Genomic DNA, 19,385 nt, shown 5'->3' with positions numbered 1-19,385 from the left:
CTAAAGCAATGAGGGAAATGCGTTGAGAAAAAAAAATGGCAGACAGAATCCCCTAGAGTAAATCTGTAAGGCCACCCCCACGGCTGAGTCGACATCCAGAACACCAGGAAGCACAAGGGAGCCGGAAGCCACCAGAGCTATCCAAAGTCCAGAGTTTCCCGAGACAGAAGGAGCCGGAGTGCTATGAGTCAGAGACACCTCCCTTGACTTCGGGCTCTACTGAGGTGACTGACCTTGGAGGAAGCCCTCGGCCTCTCTGGGCCTCTGTTCCCTGATTTTAATGCCTTCCAGCATTACTTCCAGGCAAGAACTATACAAGGAGACGCCATCCTGTGCCAGCCCGAAAGGAGTTTATTCGTTCATTCTACTGGGCGTTTTTCTATAAACTGTCCTCCTCGCTGCTCCACTTTTATCTCTGTTACAAAAATGAACCAATTATGGATCATTTATTTGTGCCGCCGACTGGTATGTTTTGCTTAATCAGTGGTGTCATTCTTTCGGCTGTAATGTGGCTGTGGCTGTAATGGTGGAAATCAGAGTAATTGTGTTTTTGCAGTCTCCGAAAACAAGAAAAAAAGATAGAGGGGGAGAAGAAGAGGAGGAGAAGAGACTGTGTACTGGAGGAAGAGAGAGTAAATGAGGACAAGCACATCCCAGAAGCAGATACAAAACCATATTTGATTATACGCATTTGTCAGGGTTCTGGTCTGACCAGACAGACATGGGTGGTGGTAAGTGATAAATACGGCTGGAAAGGCTCCTGGCTGTCTGCCTTCCTCTCTGCTTCTCCTCCTCTTGCCCACACCCACTTCCCTTTAACTCCCCTCTCCAGCTCCCCAAATCCACTATCCCTGACCCCCTCCATAAGCAGTTTCATGAACTTTGACCCCTTGTGCAGACTCATCTCATACCCTTTCTGCTTTGTCCAGCTCCAGCGTCCCCTTCTCTATGTTCAAAGCAATTTGACCCCCAGGTAACCTGTCTTCTTGTCTCTTGTAACCTGTCTTCAAAAGATTCCTCAACCCAAGACTGACTCAGTTCACTTCTTGACCCCAGTTCTGTCTCCTGAGAGCTTATTCCGGCTTCTTATTGCCTTGAACAGGAGGACCAGGAAAATGTCCTCTTGATGATGCTCGTATATATAGCCCGACTCTGTAGCTTCGGTGCCTGTCCTGGAACTAGTTCTAGGATCCGCCTGCCTCTGCCTCCCGTGTGCTGAGTGCTGGGATTAAAGGCGTGTGCCGCCACCACCGGGCTAACACTCTGAATTTCAATTATTCACACTGACATATAATAAGATGCAAAACCATAGGTTTTACAATCATGATTTCTAAAGTCAAATATTTAAAATTCTAGAAATAGTAGAATCAACCCACACTGTTAAACAGCCTGGATGGAACCGCAGTTACTCCCAAAGAGCAGACTAGCTGTCCCCACTCTCCTTGGCTTCTTGTCTTGTCATGTGCACTCCCTCACACATTCATTTTTCTCCCATAATCCTATCTACCATGAGTTCTATATCGGAGCCTAAATAAAGGAGATTAATTATGCAATTTTGAATTTTCAGACTCCAAAACCTTTCCTCCAAAGAAGGTTCTTTTGTTTTGTTTTGTTTTGTTTCTTTTTGGGTTTTCAAGACAGGATTTCCCTGCAGCTTTGGAGTCTGTCTGGAACCAGCTCTTGTAGACCAGGCTGGCCTCGAACTCACAGAGATCCACCTGCCTCTGCCTCCCAAGGGCTATGATTAAATGCATGCGCCTGCGATGTTTTGCTATTTTAATGAGAGGCAGACTTCACCTGGGCCACCAACTTGAATGGCTCAGGATCAGGACTTTCTCCTAACTAAAAGCTGCCATGATGAGCAAAAGTAATACAAAGTCTGTTCCTCTAGTTTCTAGTTAGCTTCAGCTCTCAAACTGACACAGCCCAGAGCTATATGAGGGGGTTCTGGAGGGGGATTGCCTTGACAACGCTGGCCTTTGAGCATGCCTGTAGGCATTTTCTTCATTGATGATTGACATAGTAGGCCCCAGCCTGCTTTGGGCGGTCCTGTCCCTAGGTAGGGTGTCCCACACTGTATAAGAAAGCAGGCTGAGCAGATGCTAGGAACAATCCACTAAGCAGCTTTCTTTCGTGATCCCTGCTTCTGATCCTACTCGAGTTCCTGCCGTTTGTGATAATGAGCTACAATCAGATCCATAAAGCACATAAACTCTTCCTTTCCAAGTTCACGGCAACAGAAAGCAATACACCCAGTTTAAAGCTTACATATTACATTCTATATTATGTTATTAATATACCCAGTTTAAAGCTTCAATATTACATTCTATATTATTCTACAGTCTACACTTATTTTTAAATTCTAGGAGAGAGTATAAAGGCTAAACAAAGGTTTGTTACTATCTTTCTTTTATTTGTAAAGCAATATTACATGATTAATTATAGTCTAATGCACAATGACCTAACACTGTCAGTTAAACACTTATACACTTAAAATTGAAGTATCTATTAGGACACTCAGGTGTTCAAAATTACATAGCAGTATCTGGGATTTTTCTTAGCCAAATAATGATGCCAAATATTAATGACATTCACGTTCTTATTATTATTTAGGAGACAGACATTGCATAAAATATGTAAAAGAAGAATTACTTTGATCAAAAGTAAGGATAAATGACCTTAACCTACTTCTCTGTGCCTCCATCCTCCCGTGGTTCCGGGGAGCACAATAAGAAAAGCTGGGCTTATTTTGAAATGGAAAGTTTTGTAGACATGGAAAGGATGCAACAGGGAAAACTAAAGGGGGTATTAACTGGTGAAACACATGAAATGCATCAGCTTTAAAGAACGTGATTCTAGAATTGGGCTTGATAGAATAGATGCTATGAACCTGGTCTTGCTAAACACTCAGCCTCCTCTGATCCAGACAGCCTGTTTCTGTCATCCAGAAGCCACCAACCAGAGCAGTGAGAGCAAGAGGAAAGCCATCTCTGGACACGCAGAAGCCTAGGAGAGCATCAGGGAGTTGCCATTTAATTACTATATGTGGCCAAAGGGCCGTCCCTGTTTGAAGCTCCAGTAATCACAGCAGGAGAGACCCACACTCTCATTCATCCTATATTGCAGCGATGACCAGAAAAATGTGAGCAACCAGTGGTGGTGTGTTATGAAGAAAGCTAAAGTGGGTAGACCAAGAATCATGCCCCCCCCCCAGACACAGCGTGATCTTGAAAAACCAATTAGGCACACCTGCTTAGACAGTAGCAGCTTTTGAATTGTTTTTCTCTTTCTATACTGGATATAAGATGAGCCTAGAGATCATTCCTGTGTAGACTGGGATTCTTTTTCCTGAGAAGATCCTTCTAGAGCAAGAAGTTTCTTCCCTCTAGGTGTGAGGAAGAATCTCTTCTGTATATTCTTACTTGCTTCTTCCCACCAAAGTAGTGAGAGATCCAGGGTCAAGGATAGAAATCAAGTTGAGAGAAAGAAAAACAGTAAGGATACTGAGCATCCCTCAGAAAAGGAGTACCAAGCATCCCTTGGAAGAGGAGTATCAAGCTTCCTTGGAAGAAGAGTACTAAGCAACCAAGCATCCCTTAGAAGAGGAGTATCAAGCATACCTTAAAAGAGGAGTACTAAGCATCCCTTAAAAGAGGAGTACCAAGCATCCCTTAGAAGAGGAGTACCAAGCATCCCTTAAAAGAGGAGTACCAAGCATCCCTTAGAAGAGGAGTACCAAGCATCCCTTAGAAGAGGAGTACCAAGCATCCCTTAGAAGAGGAGTACCAAGCATCCCTTAGAAGAGGAGTACCAAGCATCCCTTAGAAGAGGAGTACCAAGCATCCCTTAGAAGAGGAGTACCAAGCATCCCTTAGAAGAGGAGTACCAAGCATCCCTTAGAAGAGGAGTACCAAGCATCCCTTAGAAGAGGAATACCAAGCATCCCTTAGAAGAGGAGTACCAAGCATCCCTTAGAAGAGGAGTACCAAGCATCCCTTAGAAGAGGAGTACCAAGCATCCCTTAGAAGAGGAGTACCAAGCATCCCTTAGAAGAGGAGTACCAAGCATCCCTTAGAAGAGGAGTACCAAGCATCCCTTAGAAGAGGAGTACCAAGCATCCCTGGAAGAGGAGTACCAAGCATCCCTTAGAAGAGGAGTACCAAGCATCCCTGGAAGAGGAGTACCAAGCATCCCTTAGAAGAGGAATACCAAGCATCCCTGGAAGAGGAGTACCAAGCATCCCTGGAAGAGGAGTACCAAGCATCCCTGGAAGAGGAGTACCAAGCATCCCTTAGAAGAGGAATACCAAGCATCCCTGGAAGAGGAGTACCAAGCTTCCTTGGAAAAGGAGTAAAATGGTGCTGGCCTCTAAGTACAGCCATGGTTTCAAAAAATTTCAAGTGGGATTTTACATCTTCCACATGAACATATAAAAGATATGGGCTCCTTGGTGTGGGAAGTCCTTCTGTCTATGTGTTGCTTTTAATGGCTGATGAATAAAGAAGCTGCCTTAGGCCCATTGATAGGAAAGAACTTAGGTAGGGGGAGGGAAACTAAGCTGAATGCTAGGAGGAAGAAGGGCAGAGGCAGGGAGATGCAGGGATGGAGCTGCTGCTGAAGATAGATGTGCTGAAATTTTGTTGGTAGGCCACAACCTCATGGTGATATACAGATTAATAGAAATGCGTTAAATTAATATAAGAGGTAGCCAATAAGAAGCTAGAGCTAATGGGCCAAGCAGTGATTTAATTTCTGTGTGATTACTTCAGGGCTGAGCAGCTGGAAACCAACAAGCGGCTCCTTACTACAGCTCCTGATGAAGACCTTCAGAGCTCAAGATACCCAAAGTCTCCTTTCTGCCATGAGAAAAAAAAAATTAACATTGTCAGTGCTTTTCTGAAAGATTTACCATTATTTGCATGAAGTTGGCAAGCCAAGAGCCTAGATTTGCCCAGGCCCCACCCCCAAGCCTTGAGAAAAGTCTTTAAAAATGTGTTGACAGCCAAGCAATTGTGGCACGCCTTTAAATCCCAGCATTCAGAAGGCAGAGGCAGGCGGATCTCTGTGAGTTTGAGGTCAGCTGGGTCTACAGAGAGAGTTCTAGGACAGGCTCCAAAACTACACAGAGAAACCCTGTCTTGAAAATAAATAAATAAATAAATAAATAATAAAACAAAAAATGTGTTCACATGGTCATATATGAAAAAAATTGCCAAGGTCCTAGTCTCCCTTCATTTTTATTCATGCTGATGTTCTCCACATATGCTTGAAGCCCTTAAAAACGTGTATCCACCTAATTGCCATCAAACAGAGTATAAGCAGCCACACTGCCAAACACACAAGAACTTAGTATCCTCCTTGCTATGTGAAAAATGCCATTTAGCTTCTACCTTATTGCATACAAATATAGATTCTCCCCAAAAATCCTATGAAGGAAACAAACTGCTTTGACTGTTGAGGTGTGCACTTTTTGATAGTACTAGTTCCCATGATTCCCACGTTCTCAAATAAAACTAGAAATGTTGGGACTGGAGACACTGCTCAGCAGATAGAGCACTAGATGCTCTTGCATCTAGAGGACCCAGGTTTGATTCCCAGCCCCCACATGGTGTCCCATACCCACCATCTACAACTAGTTCCAAAAGAGCTGATTCCTTCTTTGGGGCTCTCTAGACACCAGGCATGCACGTGGCTCGCATGTATGCATGTAGGCACTCACACATACACATAAAATAAAAACAAAACTTTCTCTAAACAAAGAAATGGGAATCCACCCAAACTGTTTTGTTTCCAAAAGTACATGAATAAACACTATTTTGGACTCTTAAATACCATCTATCTCAGCACAGACATAATTAATAGTGTGCTAAGCTCCTTTGCTTGACATCGATACTTTAATGGACTCATTAAAAGGTTTAAGTGATATTTATTAGAAATAAGTTAAGTCCACTCCCTTCTCGGCCTCTCTTTTCTCCCAAGGGTAAGGGTGATGATAGGGTAGGACAGTGAAACCACTAACCACAAAACATGAGGTCAGCCATATAACAGACTTCCTTCTGTAAGAACCTAAAAACAAAATGCAGCCAACATGCTATACCAATGTGCTAACATCCGCAGATGGTCAGGTTAGCTGCAGGGGGCCTTCAGACATCTTCCTGCACTTATCTGAAAGACAAACATAATCTCTCTGTTCCCAGGAAAGTAGTAATTGAGTCCTTTACTCGAACTTACAAGACAATGACCACTTACCACTAAATATGTGCCCAAAGTTGCCCACAAAGGCTTTGTGCTTAGTTCTTGGGTGGAACCCTACTAACCCAGAAATGATGCATGGATTTCTGTAGGTGTGGTTCGCTTTGAGTGACACCTAATACACAATCAGCTTCAGAGTATCTGAAACTTCACCTTCGGATTCAGCCTTCCCATCTAGAAAAGACTTTTTAAAAAGAAAAACAAAGCTGTCCAACCACATAGGGAGTTGGTGTTTATGTGTATTTGTGTTTGAGGGGCTCAATCGAAGAGTATGCTAATACCTATGGTGTCACAAACCACGGGAAAATAAAATACCAGACAGGTGCAGGGAACAGCAGGTGACACCACAAAGGGAAGGGTTGGAGATTGGGAGGCACTAAAGATGACTCCCGGCTTTTCCAAATTCCATGGTTTATCAGTGTTGGCACCAGGACTATGTACACAACAGTCATGTTTCCCACAGTGCTAATGAGGATTTTGCATTCATCATAAACTAACCCTCAGTTTTCTCTAATACCAGTGATACACATACACCACGTAGCTTGCTGTTTTAATCACTGTTCTGTTGCTAAGAAGAGACACCATGACCACAGCAACAATGCTAAGAGAAAGCATCTCACTGTGAGCTTGTTTACAGTTTCAGAAGTTTAGTCCATTACCATCACGGCAGGGAACATGACGGAATGCAGGCAGGCAGAGTGCCAGAGAATTAGCTGAGAGTTGCATCCTGATTGATCTGAAGACAGAGAGAGAGAGAGAGACAGAGACAGAGACAGAGACAGAGAGACAGAGAGAGACAGAGGGACAGAGAGAGAGAGGGAGGGATCTGGCATGGGTTTTGAAAACCCCAGTGACACACTTCCTCCAGCAAGGTCCCACCTCCTAATCCTTCTCAAAGAGTGCATCTCCCTAGTGACCCAGTATTCGAATATATGACCTATGGAAGCCGTTCTTATTCAAACCACTGCACTTACTGAGAACAGAAAGGAAAATTCCAGAATTACAGCAAGCATTTCTGTATTTCTGGATGGTTCAGAACGTTCTGTGTGAGACTGAAGCCTCCTCGGCACATGCTTCATTAACACCATGTCTTTCTCATTAGACCAAAGCCCACATGACCGCACTCGGTGAAACATTTCCAGGTTATTCACACTTAAAAGACCTGGCCAGGGTAAAATTCCTAGTGATGCTCACACCTGTAAGTGTGAGATAAGGGATGGCAAGGAAAAGTAAATCAATTGAATAATATACAATATATAGAAAAAAATCCTCCCCTCTCTTTTTCTATCTCACTTTCCCACCCCTCATTTTAGAAAAACAGGGAGCTGGTGGTGATTCTGTCTGGAGCAAGAGTGTCTGTCATTGTGAGCATAGATGGAAAATGGTCCTTGGTGCAGGAACATGCCTGGCTTTTCTTAGCAATATGGTCAGAACTTCTAGATCACACCGAGGAAAGGCACCGTGTGTGTGTGTGTGTGTGTGTGTGTGTGTGTGTGTGTGTGTGTGTGGTCTGTCATTTGACCAAAAAGGAAACAAGGGAGCATAGCTATCATGACCATCGTGGCAGAAATGGAGATACTCTAAAGAAAAACTCTACCTGCCCCCAGACTGTTGGAATTTCCCCAGGGGTCCGATGCTAGGAGAAAGAAGGATGAGGCCCTGGTGCTAGGCAGAGTGAGAACTTGTCCCCGGGAAAGAGATTACACTAAAAAGAGATTACGCTATTCTGAAAACAGACCATCTTGCAGGGGAGAGCTTGCTGAGACAAGGGTGATGCATAGGACCATACCTTGAACCTTGAACAAATCTAACAAGTTAGGTAAATCTATTCGTCTATATTTAAAGATAAATCTTATGTCAAGGTCACAAAAATGGTTCGGGCATGACAGGGGGTTGTCAAAGGAACTCTCTGTTCCTCTTTCTAACGTAGCCACATAGAAAAAATATATCTCCTTTTTCACAATGAAGTATGTACATGGCCCTTTAAGAACAATTGGCCAAAATTGACTTCTTCGTTTTGCTAGGACCCAGGCCCTGATCCTAACAACTCTAGTAGTAGAGTCTTAGAAAGGATTTTGGGGTTTCTTCCAAAGACTATGAGCCACCAGCTCTAGCTGGTAGAGGGTTTGGATCAAGAGTGACTGCTTTGCATTGTGCTTTTCTACAGCGCAGATAGTTCCCTGAGTAAGCACCATGGGCAGCATTAGAAGCAGTTAAGAGAGTGGTGAGATTATTTTGGATCAGAAAGGATGGCTTAGACAGAGATAAGAAATGGTAAGTCTTCCAGTACACTTAGAAGAGGGAGCCAAGAAGATTGGTAACGCCATTGAAATGAAATAAAATAGTAAAGGAGGATGTTTACTAGAAAACATGATTAGCATTTAGTAATATGAGGAATGAGTAGTTTTACCAAATGCGTGCCCCTTTTGAACATGGTACCTTGAAGATGGTTTTGCAGAGTCAAGGGAAGTAGCGAACTGTTGAGATGGAGTACGAACTGCCGAGCAAGCAGTCTCCAGTTCAGAAGTAAGGTCTCAGGTGTTACATTAATGTGGCAGTTGTCCCCCTGAGCACAGCCTTGTCAGCCGTGGTCAGATGGATGCCCAGGGCAACAGGAAAATAGAGAAAAGGAAAATCCTTCTGGAAGGATGAAGAACACATTCATCATCAGGATAATAAGTTTCATTGAACCATTGAGGATAAAATTTATTGCTATTTATGTACATATTATGTCAATCAAACTTCATATTGGGGAAAGAAGAAAAAAATACATATAGTAGTGTTTTGCTTGTGTATAAAGGTGAGTACATCTTATAAACACCCATGGACACACCACTACCAGAAAATCAACACCACTGCTGTAGCAATTGTACTTTTTCACCTAACACTCAAAATCACTAATTCTACTTTCCTTTCAACATCATAAGAATCTGGCAACCAAAGATTGTGCTTTCTTCATTGTGTTTTTCCCCAGAATCCTTCTGACATTAATGCATTGAATAAATGAAGTATTAAAAATAAAGAGATTAAGTTATAACTAAAAATATTTCTAGAGCTTACAGGAAAAGATTAGCAGGGTCTTTGAAACGTCATAGAGGGGTATGTGTAGAAATGGTCATTTTCGATCAGATAAATTAACTTTAAAATAGAAAAAACAATAAATTGAAAAACTTTTTTAATTTTTTTCTCCCCTTCTCCCCTGTAGCTTTCAGAGCCTCTCCTGGAACTAGCTCTTGTAGACCAGGCTGGTCTCGAACTCACCGAGATCAGCCTGCTTCTGCCTCCCGAGTGCTGGGGTTAAAGGCGTGCATCACTACCACCTGGCTGCTAATTGTTCTTAATAAGAATAAGCTGAAGTCAGTTATCAGGCGTGAAAGCTGAAGAATCAGAGAAGCAGAGTGGCCAACCACTAGAGAGACCTTTTACCTCTACCAATGCTCAGACCAAAGGGGCAATCCTGTCCTCAGACTGCTTCCTCAGACTGCATTTGAGCTCCTTATAGTCCTCTCTCCACCCAGTCATACCCCTTCCTGTCTCCACCTCCCTAGTGCTGGGATTAAAGCTCTAGGACTCCCAAGGACTAGGATTAAAGGTGTGAGTCACCACCACCCGGACTCTAGTGGTTTAGCTCTGCCAGCTGATCTTCAGGCAAGCTTTATTTGTTAAAACACAAACAAAATATCACTACACTGGAGCTCCCTGGGCTGGTGGGGCCTAGGGAAGTTTGTCTATTCCCGTGGAACTGAGGCATTGGGTCCTTTGACATGCTGGTGCCTATGACTACAATATACATCCACTCAAGGTTTTATCTGTTCTTTACACAGGCAGGGCTCCCTCGGTTCCCCCTTCCCAAAACCAAAAATAAGAACAGAACACTATGAGAACTGGTAAATTATTTCAGTAAGGTTACAGAATACAAAATAAATATATAAAAACAGTAGTTTATATCACAATTTATTAAACGTTTTCCAGTTGCGACTTCTTTTGGACCATGACATTTTTATGCAACTCTGGGCACATAGAGATAGAAAAATACAAGAGCGAGCAAGATGGCTCAGCAGGTGTGAGCATTTCCTCTTCCAGGGGACCCATGCCAGAAGATTCACAACCACATGGGGCAAGGGATCCAACACCCTCTTCTGGCCCACACGTACTGCACACCCAAATACACATGTTCACTGTGTGACAATGATCCCTGGAGGCTCAGTCATCAGTTGATGTACTGGGAAAGATTAGGGGGTGTGGACTCCTTGGAGAAGGTGTGTCACTCTGGTCTTGGAGGTTTTTGAAAGCCCACACTGTGTCTGGTCTGTCCCTGTCTACTGCTTGTGGTGTAGGAAGGAGATCTCAGCTACTGCTCCAACACCCTGACTGCCTGCACGCTGTCATGCTCACCGCCATGTTAAATACTTTCTTTTCTTCTTCCTCAGCACTACCTGTGAGGTGGCTGCCATCTCTTTTGCATCATTATGGCTGCCCTCTGGCCTCTGGTGAAGTCCAAGGTCCTCAAAAACAGGACCAAGAACTTCACCCAGCACCAGTCAGATGGATATGTCAAAATTAAGCGAACCTGCCTAAAACCCAGAGGTGTCGAGAGCAGGGTACAGAGAAGATTCAAGGGCCGGATCCTAATGTCCAGCATTGGTTATGGGAACAGCAAGAGAACCAAGCACATCTGCCAAGCGGTGTCAGGAAGTTACTGGTTCACAATGTCAAGGAGCTGAAAGGACTTCTGATGGCCAGCAAATCTTACTGTGCTGAGACTGCTCACAACATTTCCTCCAAGGAACATGGTAGAAAGAGCAACACAGCTGGCCACCAGAGCCACTAACCCCAATGCCACCAGAGCCACCAACCCCAACGCCACCAGAGCCTCCAACCCCAACACCACCAGAGCCACCAACCCCAATGCCACCAGAGCCACCAACCCCAATGCCACCAGAGTCACCAACCCCAATGCCACCAGAGCCTCCAACCCCAATGCCACCAGAGCCACCAACCCCAATGCCACCAGAGCCACCAACCCCAATGCCGGGCTACCATAGCTTGCATGCATGTTTTAATCCATGTTTAAATAAAACCACAAGAACTGCTGAAAAACAACCTCCACAACATCCTGTCCTGGAACTAGCTCTGTAGACCAGGCTGGCCTTGAACTCACAGAGATTCGCCTGCCTCTGCCTCCTGAGTGCCACTACCGCCTGACCATTTTTATGGCTTTTAATTCCCTTCCATTAATTGTTTTCTAAAATGGTTTGCTACTTCCACACTGTGTCTGATACATTGGATTATCATTCCACTAGACCCGTGTAAAAGCTGGGTTTTATCTCCAGGGTCGATACAGATGTGTGTGGTCTGTGCTGCCTCTGAGGGCCTTGTCTGGGTCCGTGGTCCTTCTGCAGCCAGGGACCATGTTCGCGGTCTGTGCTGTGTCCAGAGATTGTGTGAAGCCCATGACCCCTGTTCCCAAAGACAGTGAAGAGCAAGAATAATATCAACTGTATTTGTATGGTACGGATGAGTGCAGATACATCGTTGAAAAAGAGGGACACGGAAGGATTTTTTTACTAGCCGCCAACCTCCGCCCCAAATAGCAGCCTAAACAGGAGGCCGTCAAAGAGAAAATGTGTGGCAAGGATGCTGAAATTGGCTCTCCACAATTGATGGCTTCTGGCGGGGGTGTGGGAGGGAAAGGGCCCAGTTTTAAGGGGCAGGCCACTGGGAGTTTGACCATGCTCTGGCGAGTGGGCATAACCACTGTTTTTCATAAAGAAACCAAGCACAAGTTTAACTCACCCAGAGCCACACAGCAGCAAATGGTAGGTGAGGAAGGGGGCCTAGGCTGGGAACTCTGGCTACAGTTGTTATGGTTGTTTTTGTTTGTTTGTTTGTTTGTTTGTTTTGCTATGGTTGAGATAGATGGGGTCTCCCTAAGTACCTTAGCTAGCCTAGACCTTAGTATGTAGACCAAGCTGGCCTAAAAAATATCACAGAGATTCACCTGCCTCTGCAGGCACCAGGCATGCATGTGATGTACATACACACAACACACATGGAGACAAAACACCCACACACATAAAATTTAAAATTTTAATGTAAAAAATGTAAATATTTTTATTTATATTTTTGTCATGTGTATACAGACACCTGTGGAGGCTGAAAGCAGATGTCGAATCCTATGGAACTGGGGCTACAAGCCGTTGAGTCCTTGGGGACAGAAGCAAGTACACTTAGCTTCTGAGTTGTTTCTGTTGGCCCCAACTTGAAAAAGCTTTAGACATTGCTGGGCGGTGGTGGCGCACGCCTTTTATCCCAGTACCCGGGAGGCAGAGGCAGGCGGATCTCTGTGAGTTTGAGGCCAGCCTGGTCTACAGAGGGAGTTCCAGGACAGGCTACAAAGTTACAGAGAAACCCTGTCTCAAAAAATCAAAAAGAAAAAAAAACCCAAAAACTTTAGACATCTATTTTTATGTGAGTTTATGATAAAAACAGCTTCTCTATCAAGTTTCTGACTTCCTACGTGTATCATCTGTTCTCACGAGAACAGTGCCTATTCTACAAGAAGACACAGTAGAGGTTTTTGTTAGTTTGCTTGCTGGGTGACCTTGAACTCACTCTGTGAACCAACCTAGCCTCAGACTTTTCTCCTGCCTGTGCTTCCTAAGTTCTAACATTACACACATGTGCTACCATAGCTGGAAAGAGGGAATGCTTTCTCTCTTGTTAGACATTTCTGTTCTATATTGAAACTGTCTTCCTCTGTGATGGCTCAACTGCAAACAAACCTCAACAAGGAAAGCCCCACCTGCAACCCACCCTCTCTACTGCACAACAGCCAGCAAGTGTTTAATGCAATGAACCCTTTAAACCTGGACAGGAGCTGGGCCGTGGTGGCACAGGTCTTTAATCCCAGCACTCAGAAGGCAGAGACAGGTGGATCTCAGTGAATTCAAGGCCAGTCTCGTCTACAGAGTAAGTTCCGGGACAGACTCCAAAGCTACAGAGAAACTCTGTCTCAAAAAAACAAAAAGAACCTAGACATGAGTGGTGAAAATGGAAATTCTTGTTAAGTATATTTAACATGCATGCACAATCACACACCCGAACACACACAGGTGTACCCCAGTGGTAGAGCACGTACCCGCATGCATGATGAACCCCCTCTTCTCTCTACACCAAACTGCAAACAAATATTCAAAGTTTAAGTGGATATGCGTTCTAGGTTCACAGACATCTCTGACCAAGATGAATGCTTCAGAGCTTAACACAAAAAGATGACCAATATATCGTGTCTCCAACAAGTGTTATGAATTTTGATGACAGCTTTCTATATTCTTCTAGTATCTCTATGCATTAAGACAGAAAGGAGAGTGGTACCAAAGTTGTTTTGCCTGTAAGATGAGGACAAAAAGACAGAACAGAGGACTGAACATCAAGTTACTTCATAAAGTACTTTTAGTGTTATTGGTCCAACTTAAACTGGACCGTTCAGGGGAATATGGTTATCTCTACGCTTTGATTTCTCAGAAGGGCAGGTACGCCTTGCTTTCTGTCTGATGATGTGGAAGAACTGCAGTATAGGTGAGTGTTTTTAGGTTTAGCTTTTTAGGACCAAATGAAAGAGCAGAGTGAAAAACAGTGGCTTTCTATCATTTTAATTTATAATTTTTATGTAGCCATAGACAAAATTAACCCATGTACGCACTGCTTTTTATTCCGCCTCTATAATGTATTATAATGTTGTATGACCTTCCTCAGCCATGTCCCTCCTCATTCTTACCAAATAATCTTGCTTTTTATTTCACTGGAAAAAATAAAAACCACGAACTAAAAGTGATCGCTTTGCCATTCACCTACCTCCACCCGCATGAAGCAGTTTCCAGTTCTTTGGCTCCCTGTTCATCCAATGCTGAAGCTGTTTCTCCGACTGCTGGAGACTTCCTCGCCCATACTCTGGACCTCCTATCTTTTAGCTTCTGTTAGGCAATTTCACTCTTCATAATTTAAAAATGCAATGATGTCTTTTAAAAATTAATAACTTAATCATCTGTGCCCTATCTTCCATCAGTGCCTTTACACTCACCATATCCCTCTATAAAACAATCAGATATACAGCAGAGAGCTAGATAAGCAATGTACACTATGCAACGAAATTCAAGATAGAAAATTCTAAGTTCCACAAATAAAGTACAGATAAAGCACAGACAATTTCAAAAGAGGAACACTTAGTCCAAACCCACGGCAGGGAGAACTTTCTTAAAGGGGTGCAAGGTACACCGGGGTAGGGAAGGTTTAGATCCATGGAAACCAATTTGCTACTTGATATGGTTTATACAGTTGGCATTTCAAAGAGACATGTTATGTCATCTGTTTTCATAAATTTCATAATCTTATTTTTTAAAGTAAGATATTAAAGTACAAATAACACCATAAAACTGAAAATACACATAAATAATACAAATACAGAGCCCCACAGCACAGAGAAAATGAATTATGCCTCAGCTAGATTTTAATTACATAGGCAATTGTTAAAATTAAGCTTGCAAGAAAAAGAGTTGGCGAGCTCTCTTTATGGACCAGAGAGTAAATAATTCAGGCCCAGAGGAAGACGCAACCTCATGCAAACACTCGGCGCTTCCACTGTAGCTAGGGAGCAGCCCAGAAAACACATACTCATGATTGTGCCTCAGTATTATTTGCAGGAACATTCCATGGCTGTTCAGTGGAAGCTACAGCTAGTGGTAGTTGAAAAGGTGACGAAAAACAGGACAGCTAATCTTATGGTACAGTCTCTAGTAAGGCCCCAGTATGTCTTCCTGTCAGAGAAGCAAGAAGGGAAACAATTGCCTTCAAGGCAGCCGAGCACGGAAGGTTGCTTTGCTGGTTGGCTACCAACTCTACAAAGAACTAACTCCGTTCACCAGCATTACTCCCTTCTAGGACAACCCTCCCAGTGATTTCAAGGGCCCCACTACTCCAAAGTCCTGTCACCTCAACACTGCAAGATGAGGATGAAGCTATGATGCATGAGCCTTGGGGGCAAAAAAACACACCCAGAGCAAAGCACAGTCTACCAAAAGCAGAAGAGAATACTCAAACTCCTGAGAAAGAGTAATCAGATTTTAAGACACTGAGAGAATAGTATAACCAACTCATCCAATGGGCAGAACATCAATTCATCAGAACATTCAAGCCTAAAAGAATTATTTCCTGTGAATAAGAATATTCCTGATACAGAAGCATGGTGCTGTATATTTGCTGTCTGTATGTTTCATAAAGTCTTAGTGTATCTCGCAGTCAACAGGATCTTAGATTCAGGACCATTCAGACTGCTAATTTTGTTCCCTTACTGGCTATGAGTTAGTCCAGCTGAGAGTTTCAGAATTTAGGATTGGTAAAACAAAGCATTGACCACAAACCTGCTGGAGCAGAGCCTGTCTCAAGTCCTGTGTCCCTAGCTTGCTTTCTATGGCTGTAGTAGACATCACGACCAAAAGCACAGCGGGGAGGAAAGAGTTCATTTAAATTATGCATCCTGATCACAGACCATCACAGAGATAAGTCAGGGCCAGAGGAGAAGCAGGAAGCTGGAGGCAGGGACTGCAGTAGAGGCCATGGAGAGATGTTGTTGACTGCCTGGTACCCTGTGGATAACTCAGCCTGCTTCTTCCTGTAGCCCAGACCCACCACCCAGGGGTGATCCAGGTAGAACAGCGAGGATTTGGTCCAAGCAAAGTCTCCGCAACAGTACATGCAAAAGCAGTGTGGAGCAGAAGGAAGAAACAGAGACTTGCACTAAGGTCTATTAAAGGTGCAAGGCGAGAATGCTAAATCCAGGGCAGTGGTAAAATGCTTAAGAATGGAGCCAGTGAAACATGGGGGAACGCTGGGGTAGGACTTGTGTGCCAGTGTGGCCTTAACTAAGTCTGTCAGGCACACTTCTCCCATCCATGGCACGGGGGGGGGGGGGGGGGGGGGAATGCCACTGGAAATCAACTACCATACTACGGGTAGCTGGAGGAAGCATATCTGCCTAACCAGATAAAGCAAAACGGAGGTGTTAGGACCCTGGCTAGTCTAAAGGGCTGCAAGAACAGGAGGAAAGCATTCTGTGCTTCCCCACATGGTAAACCAGGGCCAATAGGAAATTTACAAGCAAGCAGACTCTTGAGCCCTAAATGTGAGGGCTTTGGTAGAAACTTTGCTTCTTTATCTCCTGTCTGCAATATTCTATCAATATTTGCTAAACGAGTAAAAATAAGAAGGCCCTTTTATGCAAGGGTGTGATTAATCCGCTTTACTTAAAAGGCAGGCGAAACAAAGAGAGGTTAAATCACTTGCCCAAAAGTCATTCAACAAAGTCAGAATTTGAAAAAGAGATCTCATTCTGAAATCTCTGACTCAACTCCCCCATTAAGCCTTATGGCATGGAAGAAAGAGCTGGCATTGAGCCCAGCACTGCGGGCGAGGTCATCAAATGTTCTTTGCTTACATGATATAATTCTCAATTATTTGGATATCAGCTTTTGTTGATGTCAGATTACTTATTTGGGCTAGCTTAACCTTTATGTTATCAATGCCGGACATTTAGCCATAGTTTTAAAAGTGTAAGGCGTTGCAGCACAAGATGTGAGACACTTTATAGAAGAAATAATAACTTCTTTCGGTCATAAAATATTACATGAATTACTTTAAGGAAGCTTTGGGCTTTTCTGTAGACTTTTCTACTTCATCAGAAAGTACTATGCGCTTGCCTGCCTAGGCCTGCAAGAGCTGGGAGAGTTTATCAGTCCCGACTCAGGCTCCATTAGGAATGCTTCACCGGCTTCCACTTCTGCCAGATGCCAAGCAACCTCCTGTTTATTCCAGTGCACTCTGGATTTGTGGTGGGGGTGCTTATAATCAAGAGCGGAATCTGCTGAAGTGTGCATTGGAGCAAGCTGACTGAGACTGTTCCCAGGAAAGAGAGCCTCTCCAAGGGGTGTGGGGACAATAGTTATGCTGTAAGGAAATGCACTGTGGCAGCTGAGGTAGATAACAGGGTGTTTCTTAGAGAAAAAAAAAAGCCATTTCCAGTCAAGGTAAGAAAACCTGCTGCTTTGCACTCACCAGAGAATTATAGGAAATACAATTTAGGATTGTTCCAGGAAGATTGTTCCAGGAAAAATGGTAGCTGTGCTTCCATTTGAATCTGAAGGGTTCCCCAAAGGTCCACGTGTTAAATTCATGAGGCCAACTCTCCATTCTCAGGCCATGGATTGCTAAAGATCACTATGAATGCAACGCAATGCAAAATCACAAACTTACTGATAACACTATTGTCAGGAGCCATTTTCCCCCCAAAATTATTACAGGAACCATTGCCCTGAGGAATTAGCAGAGAACCCCACTCACTCCTAACAATAATTAGAATTGTTCTATTGGCAGAGCCTATCCCACTCCCAATTACCTGTTAATAGAGAGCTATCTGTTAGCGGAACCCACCTCACATTCCAAACTATCTAGAGAACTAAGGTGTGTCAACTTGTTACTTCCTGCCCGAGGAATCGTGACCTGACCTTTTGTAACCTCCTGACCTACGTGACCAAAGTGAACCCCGTGGCAAGAGCCCAGACCCCTGTGCCCCCTCCCCAAATTCCTTGTCCTATATAAGCTGTAACCATGACTCTAAAAAACGAAGGCTTCGACAAATCTGCCTGGCCTTCTTCCTCTCTCTTGCTCCTGTCTTTTCAGATAGTGCCTCTCCAGGACCCTGGAATAACTGACTGCAGGGTGGGTTACAACCCCTAGACTAAGTAACCCACCCAAAGCGGTTTACACATTATGAGGGTCTTTCGGTTGTTGTTATTTTTCGTAACTCAATTACACAGTTCTCAAGGCTAAAAATTTTAGATGACCTCATGGCAATATCAAAAGGTTGGACATGCCTGTAAGCCTTGGTCTCCAGCCTCAACCTTGGAGAGATAGAGCCAAATGGAGGCTTTAAGTTGTTAGGGGGTGTGCCCCCAAAGCTGAGTGTAAGTCTCCTCTTTCCCTTTACTTCCTCAGGTGAGTAGCTACCTCAGCTTCACGTGCCCACTGGCATACACCACCTTATCACAGGTCCTAAGCAACAAGACTAACCAACCGTGGGACCAAAAGCTCCAAAACAAGAAGTCAAAATAAATCCTTATTTTTTTCTTTGTTTTTTTTTTTACAAGAGCACGAATCCACTTTTATTTATTTACTTTTCATTGGTTTAAATCCGGGATGGGTACAGCATCTCATGGATTCTGTGTCCAATGGCCTTTGCAGGAATTTGGCGCGGACCATGCCACTGTTTCCACGGGCCCGAGTTACTTTCCCCCAGATCACTCTGGTTTTATTTGGTTTGCCTCCAGGTGTCACTGTGTTGTTCTTTGCTTTATACACATAAGCGCAGCTCTTGCCCAAGTAGAATTCAGTTTTATCTAGGGCATAAACGCCTTCAATTTTAAGGAGAGCTGTGTGCTCTCTCTGGTTCCGGAGACCTCGCTTATAGCCAGCAAAAGTGGCCTTGCACCACAGCCTTCCAAACATACTGTCCTTTAGAAGTCCTATTCCCAGCAGGCCTCCACAGGCGCCAAGATGGCTGAAAGAGCACCCTTATTTTTTTAAATATGATTTTCTTCAGATATTTTGCTCCAGTGGTGCAAAGCTAATAGAGCTGGTAGCAATTATTATGCCACTGCCAAATATCACAGATAATGCCAGCTGTTTCAGCTTTATTATTTAATCTAATCCTCCCAACACCAAGGCCACTCATATGATAGCAGAGTTACTGTTTGCACTCAGGCCTTCGTGATTACACACCCATCGCTCCTCTCACTGTACAATTGTTTCACTATGCTCAGCAATATCTTGACCAATTTGCCTTTAAAACTAAATTCATGGAAGGCCATGAGCCCTATGGGGAGAATCTATTACTGCTGTTTTGCTAAATAAGCATGCTGAGAAACGGCCTTCTAAATATTTGTGTTTATACCCAGAGGTCAGTGCTACCTCAGCCTTGGTTGGAGAAGCTTGTTTCTGCAGAGGGTAGTGTTTAATGCAGAGATTCATAACTGGTTAAAGTGTGTGACTGTCTGTGAGTGTTCAGCCTCAAACAGGACATA

At 43.8% G+C, this 19,385-nt stretch overlaps 1 pseudogene; it reads right to left on the bottom strand.

Annotated features, from left to right (window-relative positions):
* LOC142858765 (large ribosomal subunit protein eL33-like) overlaps nt 1-18,849 on the bottom strand; it is a 216,229-nt pseudogene extending 197,380 nt beyond the window's left edge.
* Nucleotides 18,850-19,385: the final 536 nt, after the last annotated feature.

This window comes from Microtus pennsylvanicus, chromosome 10 (assembly GCF_037038515.1).
Source record: "Microtus pennsylvanicus isolate mMicPen1 chromosome 10, mMicPen1.hap1, whole genome shotgun sequence".
Lineage (NCBI taxonomy): Eukaryota > Metazoa > Chordata > Mammalia > Rodentia > Cricetidae > Microtus > Microtus pennsylvanicus.
The sequence above is the reverse complement of the archived record's forward strand: the minus strand, read 5'-3'. Positions and strand labels throughout refer to the sequence as shown.